Raw genomic sequence first — 14,278 nt, 5'->3', positions numbered from 1 at the left:
AGCCCCCATGACCAAGAGTCTGTTTCCTTGTTTATATAAGCAGCAATATCAACAATTGCAGAAGTTAACAAGACTTTGTCAGATCATATTTGGCCCCAAGTTTAGGTTTTGTAAGTAGAATCAATAGAAATGTTCCCACAGTATGTTGCATTCTAATGGATTTAATCGTTTATGCTAATGCAGTGTTTGCCATGTAAAAATTTCATCCTTGGTGTGCTGAAGACTCTGGAAGTGAAAGTTGACTAGAAACTCAACGGTAACCAAGAGTAAAATTGACTAGTCGTCCATCTTTCATTAGCCAAGCTGAGAGCAATACAGTAAAGTAACTGGTTTAATGGTGACAAGTGAATTAGATTTTAGAAACTCTAAAGAGATGAGGTGAAGTGGTATAAGGGATTTTTCAGTATGAGTCTGTGATGAACAAGTTATTCACTAGAAACAAAATCATAAATTAATTATGCAGATAATTCCAAATTAATGCCAATGAACACATTTATATCACACCACACCATCATGTATTCTGTGTATGCCATGACCATTACAGAAAAACTATTTGTTAATTTTGTTGGGGTTTTTTTTTCCAAATTATTATTGACACTCCCTGCCGGTTGAGATAAGAAGTGAAATCGTGGCCCCACTGAGAGTTTTTCCATTGACTTCAATGGAGCCAGGATTTTATCCCAGGTGCTTTATCATGTTTCCCACAGTACATACTCTTGAAACAGCTAATCTTTGTTCTCTATACCATTTTTATGGCTCTATCATGTAACCTCTTATTCATCTCATCACTGATTTTTCTACTGCTTTTAACTTTATTAATATCCTGTCAATTTCTTTTTACAATACTGTCATATCCACCTACCTCAATGAGCACCATTTACAGGCTGTTACAGCAGTCAGCTAGTTTTGGAGTTATTTCTCTGGGGTATGTTTTTTAAAAGTGGAAGATATTTGTCTCCCCATCCTCACAAGACTCACATGTCTGAAAGGATTTTACTCAACTTTTCATAACAACATTTGCCCTTAGCCGGAGCTCAAGCAGAGATGAGTGCAAGCTGAAGGTACAGTATATCGAAATTTTGGAGTAGATCCTCAGCTGGTATAAATCGTCAAGGAGCTATGCTATTTTACACCCACTGTAAAAGCTGCTCCTTTTGTTTATGTCCTGGATCATATGTTAGTCATTGCGTGACTGGTCATTTGAGCCACTGGGTTGTTTGTTCTCTTATTGGATGATTGAAACATAAACTGTAGGAAAAATGTAGATAAACATTTGTGGAGTTAGCCTTTGTGGAAAAGGAGAATGTCACCATGTGCAAACGTTCATGTGAATAATAATAATAAAAAAATCACTCATGCAAAAAAATGTATGGAAAAAATTAAAAGGGTGATGAATAGCATCCAAATTGTATTTGCAAACTTCCATTCAAATTTTGGATGTATTCTCCCACATCAAGTCTAAATTAATTAACAATGGCCCTGTAATTAGTAACTGACATTAACAGTACCAGTTTAGCCCTGTTCATTTTTAAGCACAGCATTTTTTGGTTATGCCACTTGCCTACCAGAAGTTATCCTTTCCCAATGGGGCTAATTAATCATCACGAAAGTAAGACAGTCTCCCAATGCAAAACGGAAAGAATTATTGTCACATGCACAGAATAGTTAACTCAGTTTTGAATAATTCATTAGAGAGAAAAGACTATAAGTACTGTCATTACATTTTTCTTTTTAAGTGAGGTGGGGAGGAGGGAGAGGGGTAGGTGTGTGTGTGTGTGTGTTAATGGCAGTAGAGTTTGTTCTAGTTACTTGTGAATTAACTGTGCTCCTGAAAGGAATCGCCCCATACTTCAGCCAATCCTCCATTAACACTCCCGAACTCTCCAGAAACCCCCATAGCTGAGCTGTGTGCTTTACAGCAACTACATTCACATGTGTTTTGTTTTCTTCTTTTAAAAGCTTCTCAGGATGTTTGCCAACAGACACAGCCAGAGGCAAGTTACTCTCAAGCCATACAGCTTCCGCCTCAATGGACTGGACTGAGAAGAGTTGTATTTAATGGATGGACAAAACAAAAAACAACCACAACTATGGTGGGTTTGCTGGGTTTTACTGTGGTCTGGTTTCTTCTTTTTTGGGGGTGAGGGGGGGCGTCAAGAAGTGGAGATACAACTCCATCCAAGATAAGAGGTTTTTGTGCCTCTGGCCAGGAGGGATTTTGTGGCATTGTATACAGACGGGTGGTTACCCTTACCTTTATTTTGATGACAACATGGAAGCAGCTAATCAGAGCCCAGCAGGCTCAGATAAAAAGAGCTGTATGAGCTTAGCAGGCCAGTTCCTGGCTGGGACCGGAAGGGTGCTTCTATCTGGCCAAAGGAGCTTGACTGGCTACATTTACTGGACCAGAGAGAGGGGGGGGGGCATGAGAACTGTCATGCCCACCTAGCAAGACTGGCAAGCTATAAGGGTGGCCAGACATAGGGAAAAGATTGCAGTACCACACCCAGCTGCTAGAAGACACTCAGGAAGTCAGTGCCCCCTATCACAACCTTATTTTTGGCTCTTGGCCAAAATCCATTTAATATTTTCTTTTAATTAAAAATTCAGGTAGTTTGCTTAATACTGATAAATTTGACACAGATCTTCTATAATAGTTTAAGGCTGCCAAAAATATCTGTGCTCTGAAACCTTTGGGGATATAGCAACGTTCCCAATAGCTCGCACCTTCTCTTTTAATGGATGGATCCTATCTGGACCTATCCCATGCTCCAAACTGGCATGGATTTTTATTTATTTATCTGATGGTGTGTGTGTGTCTACACCTGTGTTCTGCAGTGTTTAATATACATTGTGCCGTTTCTAATGTGCATCTTTTTGTCCTGGAGGAGAACAGATGGACTTGTGGGTAAGGCACTGGATTGCAACTCAGATTCAGGTTCCAGCTCTGCCACAGGCTTCCTATATGACCTTAGACAAATGAATTAATCTCCCAGTGCCTCAGTTCCCCATCCCATCTGTCAATTACAGGTAGCAATACTTCCTCTCTAGCCCTTTGTAGTTTGTAAACTCTTCAAGGCACGGACTGTCATGACTGGGGCTTGGGCAGTCAGTCCTAGTGGTCATAGCAGTGCCAGTCAAAAGCTAGGAACAGTGCCAAAGGTCAGAGCTGGGGTCAGGAGTCTGACTGCGGGCCAACAGGCAGGTCCATTACTACGGCTGGCAGGGGAATCCCTCTCCTTGCATGGACACTTCCTGAAACAACTCCTGGGCTTAAACAGAGTGCCTGGACCAATCAGGGGCCAGGAGGGAAGTTATCAGTCTGGCATTCAATGGGGGACTTCCTGTGGTGCTCATCTCCACGGGCCTATGTGATAGGGCATATGGACTCCTAGAATCTCACATGGACTGTCTTTCATTATGTTTATGTAAATAATGTTTATGTACCTAGCATGATGAGACCCTGATCTCATATGAGGCCTCTAGGAGCCACTGCAATACAAATAATACTCTGTATGCTTTGTGTATGTCTTGTCGGTGTGCACACACCAGGCGTACATTGTGTATCCAGACATACTACACGCCGCGAAATCTGGGCTGTGCATGTTTGGTCCCTGTGTATAGGATTTGTGTATATATGCTAGACCCGCTTATGCGTTGTGTCTGTGGCCACCAGTGTGTTTATGTAGGTTTGAACCATTGTTGCGTCTGGCTGTGTGGTTATTTTCTAACTGATTTGTGCACCTCAGTATGTGGTTTTGTTCTTGTGCTCTCTGAGCGTGTGAAGCAGGAGGCAGCTGATAGTCTCACTCCTCTGCTGTGGTACCAGCAAGAGCAGCAGGAACTGAAGCACAATCTCCTCCCACTCCTCCTCCAGACTCTCTCACTCACTGCCTTGCTGGGAGTGGGGCGGAGGTCAGCTAAGCCAGCCAGCTAGACTCAGGAGCTGGAAAGACAGAAGACCTGTGCTGCTGCATCTCAGTGAATTTCCTATCCCAGCGCTCTCCAGGGATCCCCTGTACTCAAGTGAGTCTCCATTTTATTCTATTTTTTTTAACACACATGAAGTTTTTCAGCACTGAGCTGCACTGTTCAGGATCAGGCTCCTGGTGCAAGGAGGCATCAGTTTCTGCTGAAGTGTTAAAAGCAGAAGCAAAACAAAACAAAGAATCCAGGAACTTGAGCAAAGAAATGTACATAGAAAAGCGCAACTTTAAAATAACTTCCTTGGTCTCCAAAAAGCCAGATCCCCATAGTGTAAGTGCTTTGGACAGAGGTTCTTTGGCAGAACAGAGGTGAGTTCTGTTTAGGTAGGGGGCAAGTTAAATGTTGAAGATACGGAGATGAAATGGGACTATTAGAATGGGCTGCAAATGATTTCATGTTTGCAGATGGACTGGCACGGAGACAGGTAGACAGACTTTTTTTTTTTTTAAGGCACTTTCAAAGCATGTCAATACGAAGGTACCAATGTAAGCAAGTTTGGACTGATTAATAAGTGATTTCCTGAGGGCAATCCAGAGGGAAAATGCCAAACCAAGCACCTTGCTATATATGTATTCTGTGTACTGCTGTAGGGTTTATCTGTGTAACTGATCACTCAGAAGGACCCAATCTAAATATTTTCCTCATCTCTAAACAATTTTTCTCACTATTATTTATGGTGACCCGTGGAAAACTTGACATTGGAAGGCTTTGTCCTGAAATTCTTCCACCAAAAAACATGTTGGTTTGCTACTGCACAGTATATATAGTTTCGTTGTTGTAGGTACTTGTGCTGCTGGGAATTTCCTCCGATTTCTGACACTTCTTTGGAACAAATCACTGAAGGATTGGTTTTGTGGGGGCTGTAAATGCACATATCAAATTAAGAAGAAAATATTCAGAACTTACTCAGCGATTTCTATGTACAGCTATTAACTAGTAATCTAAAAAAAGAGACTTTTCAACAGGCCTAAGTGGAACGGCCAGACACCAGCTCACAACATAGTGTCATTCTAAGAGTTTTGTGACTACCTTAATTATATGTTCTTTTACCACATTTCACTAAAAATGTCCTTCCCAGCCCACTAGACCACTTTTCTCTCCTCATTCAGATGTCTACTTCAGGCCAATTTCCACCACAATATCCGCAAGAAGTGAGTCAGACATGCTGTCATAAATATAAAGGGAAGCGTAACCACCTTTCTGTATACAGTGCTATAAAATCCCTCCTGGCCACAGGCAAAGTCCTTTTACCTTTTAAACAATCCTTCTCCAACAATCCACAAATGGGAGCGACCATGTCCACAGTATGATGAATCCAGTGATATGGCTGAATATTTTCTCACCTTTGAGAGACTGTGCACACTACATAAAATTTCTGACGCTCACAAGATGACCACATTGGTCGCAAAATTGACAGGAAGAGCTCTGGACATATTCAACAAGGTGCCTATTGATGAGGCTTCTGACTATTATAAATTCAAGGATTTGGTTTTAAAACAATTTCAAGTTACACCTGAAACTTACAGAGTAAAATTTTGAACCCTTAAGAGAGGGCCTGGACTAAGTAATGTAGCTTATGTAAACCAGATGAAGGATCTGTTTGACTCAAATCAGGATGGGATGTAACTAGCTTTGGAGGAATGCGGGATCTGATGATACAGGAGCAATTCCTGAGTATGTCCAAAGATGATATAAAACAGTGTTTAAGGGATAAGAAAATGGACTCAGCAGAAAATCTTGTTTCTTATGCTGATCAATACAAGCAGTCCCAGACCGCCAGAGGGGCAGGGCAAACCGGAACAAAACTGGTGGAGGGAGGAGAGAGGAACAACCCTGGTCGCAGTTTGAGCAGATACCGTAAGGGACACCCTCAGACCACACCCTACTACTGGGGACAGCCCAAAGCCACAGACACCTTATTGTCCCACAACACTGTTCTCCAGCAACCCACCTCGCCCCAGTGACCAGTCAGCTGGGCAATGTTTTAAATGTAACGAGTCTGAGGCATGTAAAGGCCAGCTGCCCCAAGAACCCCAACAGATTACAGTTCATTGCACCAGAATCACACCAGAGGTCCTCAGGCCCAGATGCCTCCCAGATACCCTCAGAGAGGAGGGAAACTGTGAGTGTGGGCAGGAAGAAGGTTACAGCATGGAGGGACACCGGAGCTTAGTGGACCCCAACTTCATCGACCCAGAGGTCCAAGTGACGATTCAACCCTTCAAGTAGAACTCTTTTGACTTGCCTACAGCCAAGTTGCCTGTCCAGTACAAGGGCTGGTCAGGAACGTGGACTTTTGCAGTCTATGATGATTATCCCATCCCCATGTTGCTGGGGGAAGATTTGGCCAACCATGTGAAACTAGCCAAGAGGGTGGGAATGGTCACCCGCAGCAAGGCTAAACAAGCTTCTACACCTATCCCTGTTCCTGAGCCTTCCACCAGGGCCCTGTCTGTGTTACCAGAGACTCAGATGGAGGTGATGGAACTGGATCCCGTGCTAACATCTGTGACAGCAGTAGTGGATCCAGTCACAGAGACCCAGACAGAGCCAGTCCCAGAACCAGAACCGGTGGAACAACCAGCACCAGAACCATTGCCAGCACTGAATCCAGTTATTGCAACATGAATACAAGAGGGCCCCACCGAACCTTCACTGGCAGCAGCAGATAACCCTACACAAGAGGCTCAGCTGGAGCCTGAACCCCAACATAGTGCACCAGCGGAGAGCGGGTCACAGTCAATGGAAACAGCCCCATCACCTGCATCGCTTCCAGAGGGACCAAGCCCAGGTACACAATCCAATGAGGAACTGATGTCTCCAGCATCAAGGGAACGGTTCCAGACCAAACAGAAAGCAGATGAAAGCCTCCAGAAAGCTTGGACAGTGGCACGGAGCAACCCACTGCCTCTCAGCTCTTCTAATCGATCCAGGTTTGTTGTAGAAAGAGGACTTTTATACAAGGAAACTCTTTCTGGTGGACACCAGGAAGACTGGCATCCTCAGAGACAGTTGGTAGTTCCAACTAAGTACCTGGTAAAGCTCTTAAGCATAGCCCACGATCATCCTACTGGCCATGCTGGGGTGAACAGGACCAAAAATGATTTGAGAAAGTCTTTCCACTGGGAGGGAATGGGCAAGGATGTTTCTACCTACATCCAGTCTTGTGAGGTGTGCCAAAGAGTGGGAAAACCCCAAGACCAGGTCAAAGCCCCTCTCCAGCCACTCCTCATCATTGAGGTTCCATTTCAGTGAGTAGCTGTGGATATTCTGGGTCCTTTTCCGAAAAAGACCCCAAGAGGAAAGCAGTACATACTGACTTCCATGGATTTTGCCACCCGATGGCTGGAAGCAGTAGCTCTAAGCAACACCAGGGCTAAAAGTGTGTGCCAGGCACTAACAGACATTTTTGCCAGGGTAGCTTGGCCCTCTGACATCCTTACAGATGCAGGAACTAATTTCCTAGTAAGAACCATGGAAAGCCTTTGGAAAGCTCATGGGGTGAATCACTTTGTTGCCACCCCTTACCACCATCAAACATATGGCCTGGTGGAGAAGTTTAATGGAACTTTGGGGGCCATAATATGTAAATTCGTAAATGAGCACTCCAATGATTGGGACCTAGTGTTGCAGCAGTTGCTCTTTTCCTTACAGAGCTGTACCACATCCCAGTTTAGGGTTTTCCCCATTTGAACTTGTATATGGCCGCGAGGGTAAGGGGCCATTACAGTTGGTGAAGCAGCAATGGGAGGGGTTTACACCTTCTCCAGGAACTAACATTCTGGACTTTGTAACCAAACTACAAAACACCCTCCGAACCTCTTTAGCCCTTGCTAGAGAAAACCTAAAAGATGCTCAAAAAGAGCATAAAGCCTGGTATGATAAACATGCCAGAGAGCATTCCTTCAAAGTAGGGGACCAGGTCATGGTCTTAAAGGTGCTCCAGGCCCATAAAATGGAAGCGTTGGGGGAAGGGCCATTCACGGTACAAGAGCGCCTGGGAGCTGTTAATTATCTCATAGCATTCCCCACCTCCAACCAAAAGTCTAAGGTGTACCATATTAATTCTCTAAAGCTCTTTTATTCCAGAGAATTAAAGGTTTGTCAGTTTACAGCCCAGGGAGGAGATGATGCTGAGTGGCCTGAAGGTGTCTACTATGCAGGGAAAAGTGCTGGTGGTGTGGAAGAGGTGAACCTCTCCATGACCCTTGGGTGTAGGCAGCGACAGCAGATCAAGGAGCTGTGCACTAGCTATGAGCCAATGTTCTCAGCCACCCCAGGACTGACTGAACGGGCATACCACTCCATTGACACAGGTAATGCTCATTGAATTAGAGCCTAACCTTACCGGGTGTCTCAAGCTAAAACTGCTATAGAACGGGAGGTCCAGGATATGCTACAGATGGGTGTAATCCGCCCCTCTGGCAGTGCTTGGGCATCTCCAGTGGTTCTAGTTCCCAAACCAGATGGGGAGATACGTTTTTGCGTGGACTACAATAAGCTAAATGCTGTAACTCGCCCAGACAACTATCCAATGCCACGCACAGATGAACTATCGGAGAAACTGGGATGGGCCCAGTTCATCTCTACCTTGGACTTAACCAAGGGGTACTGGCAGGTACCGCTAGATGAATCCACCAAGGAAAGGTCAGCCTTCATCACACATGTCGGGCTGTATGAATTTAATGTGCTCCCTTTCGGGCTGCAAAATGCACCCAACCACCTTCCAAAAACTTGTAGATGATCTCCTAGTGGGATTGGTAGAATATGCAGTTGCCTACCTTGACAATGTGGCCATATTTTCGGATTCCTGGGCAGAACACCTGGAACATCTACAAAAAGTCTTTGAGCACATAAAAGCAGCAAGACTAACTGTTAAGGCTAAGAAGTATCAAACAGGCCTAAACAGAGTGACCTATCTTGGACACCAGGTGGGTCAAGGAACTATCAACCTCGTACAGGCCAAAGTGGGTGCTATCCAAAAATGGCCTGTCGCAAAGTCAGAGAAACAGGTCCAATCCTTCTTAGGCTTGGCTGGATATTACAGGCGATTTGTACCGTAATACAGCCAAATCGCTGCCCCACTGACAGACCTAACCAAAAAGAAACAGCCAAATGCAGTTCAGGTGACTGAAAAGTGTCAAAAGGCCTTTAACCAGCTTAAAGCGAGACTCATGTCTGACCCTGTGCTAAGGGCCCCAGACTTTAACAATCCGTTCCTAGTAACCACAGATGTGTCCGAGCGTGGTGTGGGAGCAGTCTTAATGCAGGAAGGATTGGATCAAGAATTCCATCCTGTCATGTTTCTCAGCAAAAAACTGTCTGAGAGGGAAAGCAACTGGTCAGTCCGTGAAAAGGAATGCTACGCCATTGTATACGCGCTGGAAAAGCTACACCCATACGTTTGGGGATGGCATTTCCAAATACAAACTGACCACACTGAGCTGAAGTAGCTTCACACCATCAAGGACAATAACAAAAAACTTCTTCGATGGAGTTTAGCTCTCCAAGATTTTGATTTTGAAATACAACACATTTCAGGAACGTCTAACAAAGTGGCTGATGCACTCTCCCATGAAAGTTTCCCAGAATCAACTGGTTAAAATTGTCCTTAAAATGTGGGAAATATTGTTAGTTTTTATATAGTTAGTAGTATATCTAAAGGTGCATGTGTCTTATTAACTCTGTTTTCTCCTAGAGCTCCAGGAAGAAATCACAGCCAGTGTGGAACTGGCTGTCCAACACTATATGTGATTTGGGCGGCGTGTCATAAATATAAAGGGAAGGGTAACCACCTTTCTGTATACAGTGCTATAAAATCCCTCCTGGCCAGAGGCAAAGTTCTTTTATCTGTAGAGGGTTAAGAAACTCAGGTAACCTGGCTGGCACCTGATCCGAAATGAGCAATGAGGGGACAAGATACTTTCAAATCTGGATGGGGGGGGGAAGGCTTTTGTCTGTCTGTGTGATACCTTTGCTGGGAACAGATCAAGGATGCAAGCCCTCCAACTCCTGTAAAGTTAGTAAGTAATCTAGCTAGAAAATGCGTTAGGTTTTCTTTTTTTTTGGCTTGTGAAATTCGCTGTGCTGGTGGAAATGTGTATTCCTGTTTTTGTGTCTTTTTGTAATTTAAGGTTTTGCCTAGAGGGATTCTCTATGTTTTGAATCTGACTGCCTATAAGGTTATCTTCCATTCTGATCTTACAGAGTTGTTCTCGTATCTTTTTTTGTTCTTCTAATAAAGTTCTGTTTTTTAATAATTTGATTGGGTTTTTTGGGTCTTAAAAATCCAAGGCTGGTTTGTGCTCATCTTGTTTATTCTCAAGCCTCTCCAGGAAAGGGGGTGTAAGGGCTTGGGTGGATATTTTGGGGGAAGACGTCTCCAAGTGGTCTCTTCCCAGATTCTTTGTTAAATCACTTGGTAGTGGCAGCATACCAGGTTTTAACCTAAGCTGGTAAAAATAAGCTTAGGGGGGTTTTCATGCGGGTCCCCACATCTGTACCCTAGAGTTCAGAGTGGGGAGGGAACCCTGATACATGCCTTTGCTGAACATATACTTTTAATATGTAACCTGTCCTTCCTTCGTCCCCATCTTCCTGTTTGTGCTGTTGTCCCTCTCATTGTGTAACTAAATTATAAGCTCTTCATGGAAGGCAGGGGATGGGGCAGGGGAGGTGTCATGTCATCTTTTCTGTATTGTAAGGCATCTAGCTGCTGTCAAATAGTAAATAAGATGATAATAGTGTGAAGTATATTCCCTAAGTTTCAGCCATTGCTTGGGAGTCTTTCCAGGGCCTGTGAATCATGTTGTGATGCAATGATGGAACACTTTTCACTGGAGTCTGACAATGAGTTGACTACATATGGTGGTGAAGCATGGTGTTGGGACACGATAATGTTATAACATGGTATTGCAGTGTTAAACATCCGTTTCAGGTGAAGAGAGAAGTAGTAGCCCGGCTATTCTAATTTTTAAAAAACGTCACCACAACTGGTGCCTATGCTAGTGTTAGACCCTGCAGGACTAAAACCTGGGACCATGGAGGTTCTGGGCCACCAATGCTTCTGCATCACCTTTGGGAGCTCAGGCTGGGGTTCCACTGGAGGACCTCATGAAGCTAGACACTGCAGGAAGTACTACCCGTGGCACCTGAGTGGTGTCCTCCCTGCAGCCCACTGATTAACTCATGCTTGCGTATATACCAGGAAGCCAGCATGGAGAGCTGTCTGAGCAATGATGCAGACCACCTGTTTGCTTCTGCTCCAGACCTTGCCTTACTGTGAACCCCAGACTCCAGCTCCTGACCCTGATTTGTCCCTGACTCCACTACTTGCCTCCTGTCTGTCACCTGATGCCTGACCCTAACTTCCTGGCATCCTGACCCTGCTAAATCCCAACTCCACTACACATCCCTTGACCACAACTTGGTAACTGACCAGTGCACACCAGCCACCCATGGCTTGGCCCTAACAGATGGGGGCTGTATTGACCCCACCTTGTAACTGGCGGCGAGAACATTAAAACCTTTTCTCTGAGCAGAGAAGCTAGCCCAGATGACTGACAAGATTGCCAGGAATCCCAGTTGGGGAGGAATGGTGTTCAGCTCAGTGAGGGGTGAATCTGTCCCTCTGATGGGATTACATGAAGTAGAGTGAGCTAAGAGAGTGACGTACTTCCTACATTTGGGATGTGGGAATTGCTTAACCTCGTATAAGACTCAAAGGCCTTTCACCTTTTTACTTATTGATTTCAAGCTACAAGAATCCTTTTTTAAAAAATATACAAATTTGAACCAGCCATTTGAACTAGGACTTTCCTAATCACAGAAACTTTCTAATCACAGAATCAAACTTTCTAATGACAGAAAACTGAACATCCTTGCCGAGGATGCTTGCAGAGCGGCAGCACTGATTAAAGCAAAACTGGGCAGTGACCTACAAGTCATAGTATCAGTAATTAGCAGCTAAGAATTAGCTCTGTAGTTTATTGTCTCGGGGAGTATGTCAAGCAAGGCTGAGCTCCATTGTAATTTCCCATCAGAATCTATGTTCTTGAGCTTTGTGAGTTTCTCAGGGAGCACAGACGTAACATTTTGGACACTTGATCATAAATCTGTAGATAATCGGTCTGAGGAACAAGACTAAGTAGTACTCTTTTAAAAATTCTGTTCCCATCTTATTCCTGCAGTAGGAGGAGACTGATAATAAGTTTACCTTGATGCATGCAGAATGTTCCCGCAGCCTGTCATGGCTAGTGACATAATGTCATCGGGAGTAGTGGTTGAGCCACTCAGGGACAGCAAATTTGTCTGTAAACTGGTTTGGATTGGCAGTTGAATCTGATATTGGTATGTGGAGAGCTCTAACCATACTAAGGGCTGGAAGAATGGCAAATCTGATCTAGTCTGTAAGTAACCGAGGGTGCACTGTACTATGCTTCTGTTACAATTCCCCCATGACAAATGCACTCATGACATTCTCCTACTCATCAATTGCCACATATAGCTGTTGCTGCTGAGGTAATTCCAGTCTATTAATTTTAAACATCACTATTGTAGTTGCCTACCTACAAACCTTCATGCTCCCTTGTTCTGGAACTTGTTTATTGCTGGCTGAGCTCTAAAGTAGTGCTAATATAGTTTTAAAGGTGTGTTTTTAGCTATCAGGAGAGAAGAAGCTGAAATGGGAGCGTTACAAAAATAAAAAATATTCTAACAGACGCATAGACTTTAAGGCCAGAAGGGGGACCATCATAATCTTCTAGTCTGACCTTCTGCATATTGCAGGCCACAGAACCTCACCCGCCCACTCCTGTAGTAGGTCCATAATCTCTGGCTGAGTTACTGCAGTCCTCAAATTTTAGATTCTCTGTAGCTTTAAATCATCTGCTACAATCACAAACTGCATTAAATAGCAAAAATGAACAATGCCAGTAGGAGGGAAATGGAAACATCACCATAGAGATGCAACTTATCAAGATTTTTGGCTTTGGTTTAGGATTTTTTAGCACAAGATTTTAAGATCTACAGTACTGTTTGAACTACTTGAGTAACAAATAGAATTAGAACATGTTATTTCAGGGAAATAATTGGGAAGTGTTCCCATCTTCCTTATGCCATGGAAAGAACCCATCTAGTAGAACTCACTCCACCTGTGGAGGATAGTGATTTAACTTCTATGCACATACCTAATTTGGGGAGTTAACTTCTTTATGCATCTGTGTGTCACAATCGGACATAACTATTACAAGGAGGGTTGCTCAAATTTACCCTCTATGGGCCCAAACCAGAATCCCTCATCCGAACGCCCCAAAATAACGGGATTTGGAATTCACACCTGTCTCCACATTTTACAGCTGGACCCTTGTCCCAGTACATGGGCCATGCCAAAACCCATGATCTAAACATCTCAAAACTTCTGAATATTGGGGTCTTAAATCTTTTAATCCAAATATTCCATCTAATTAAAACAGAATTCCACTGTAAAGACTATTTTTGAACTTGTTGCTCTGATAATTTAAGGGAAGTGCTTTTCATGCTTATTTAATGTCATGGTTCTTTAACTTGATGCTTGATTTATGGATTGAATCTCTTATCTCTGAATGAATATCAATATTGCTTGCTGGTTGGCTGATCCTAAGGTAACTGACTGAGGACTGGTTATATCTGACAGAGTAACAAGCAGAGTTATTCTCCTTTTGACTCCCACAACCATTACGTGTGCATGCAGAATCACAGAGAGTGCAACATTTTGAAAGACAATGAACCTCAAATCCAGACCAGATCTATTTTTTATATTTTGGTATAAGGAAGTATTGGAATCAACCAGGAGCAACTTCTGAGTAGCAGATACAGCAGGAGCTGCCCAAGTGAGGTACACAGAAACCAAATGTCTGCAGACTGCAGCTGCCTTTGTATGTGATACAAAGAAGTGACCCACAGTGACTATACGTCTCATCTTATGGTCTTCCCTCTTAACTTAAGTGGCCAGGCTACTTGGATCTAGAGAGAGCATTTCATGCTGGGCTCTGTACTTTCCACAATCCTCATCTCTGTATTAAATGTGAAGGTGACTGTGCCAGAAGTTAGCCACCCCAGAAGTATATAAATTCACACACCCGGTGTATGTTCCCATAAACTTATCGTGAATGAGTCTTTTGGAAGAAATGAAAAACACACTGTTGCTCATGATAAACAAGGTTTTGAGTTTTTAAATACAGCAATATTAAGAGCTAAGATGCAAATACATCTTAAGGCTACATATGATGATAATCTTAGAATTATAAAATGA

At 43.6% G+C, this 14,278-nt stretch overlaps 1 protein-coding gene across 1 annotated transcript in view; it reads left to right on the top strand.

The window, feature by feature from the left end:
• The first annotated feature begins 3,949 nt into the window (after positions 1–3,949).
• Positions 3,950–14,278, top strand: part of GPR68 (G protein-coupled receptor 68) — a 36,628-nt gene continuing 26,299 nt past the window's right edge. The window contains exon 1 of the mRNA XM_084632671.1: positions 3,950–4,026. The gene's annotated coding sequence lies outside the window, so the exon portion shown is untranslated. The remainder of the gene's footprint in view (positions 4,027–14,278) is intronic.

Source organism: Lepidochelys olivacea (genome assembly GCF_965140295.1).
Source record: "Lepidochelys olivacea isolate rLepOli2 genome assembly, chromosome: 6".
NCBI lineage: Eukaryota > Metazoa > Chordata > Testudines > Cheloniidae > Lepidochelys > Lepidochelys olivacea.
The sequence above is the reverse complement of the archived record's forward strand: the minus strand, read 5'-3'. Positions and strand labels throughout refer to the sequence as shown.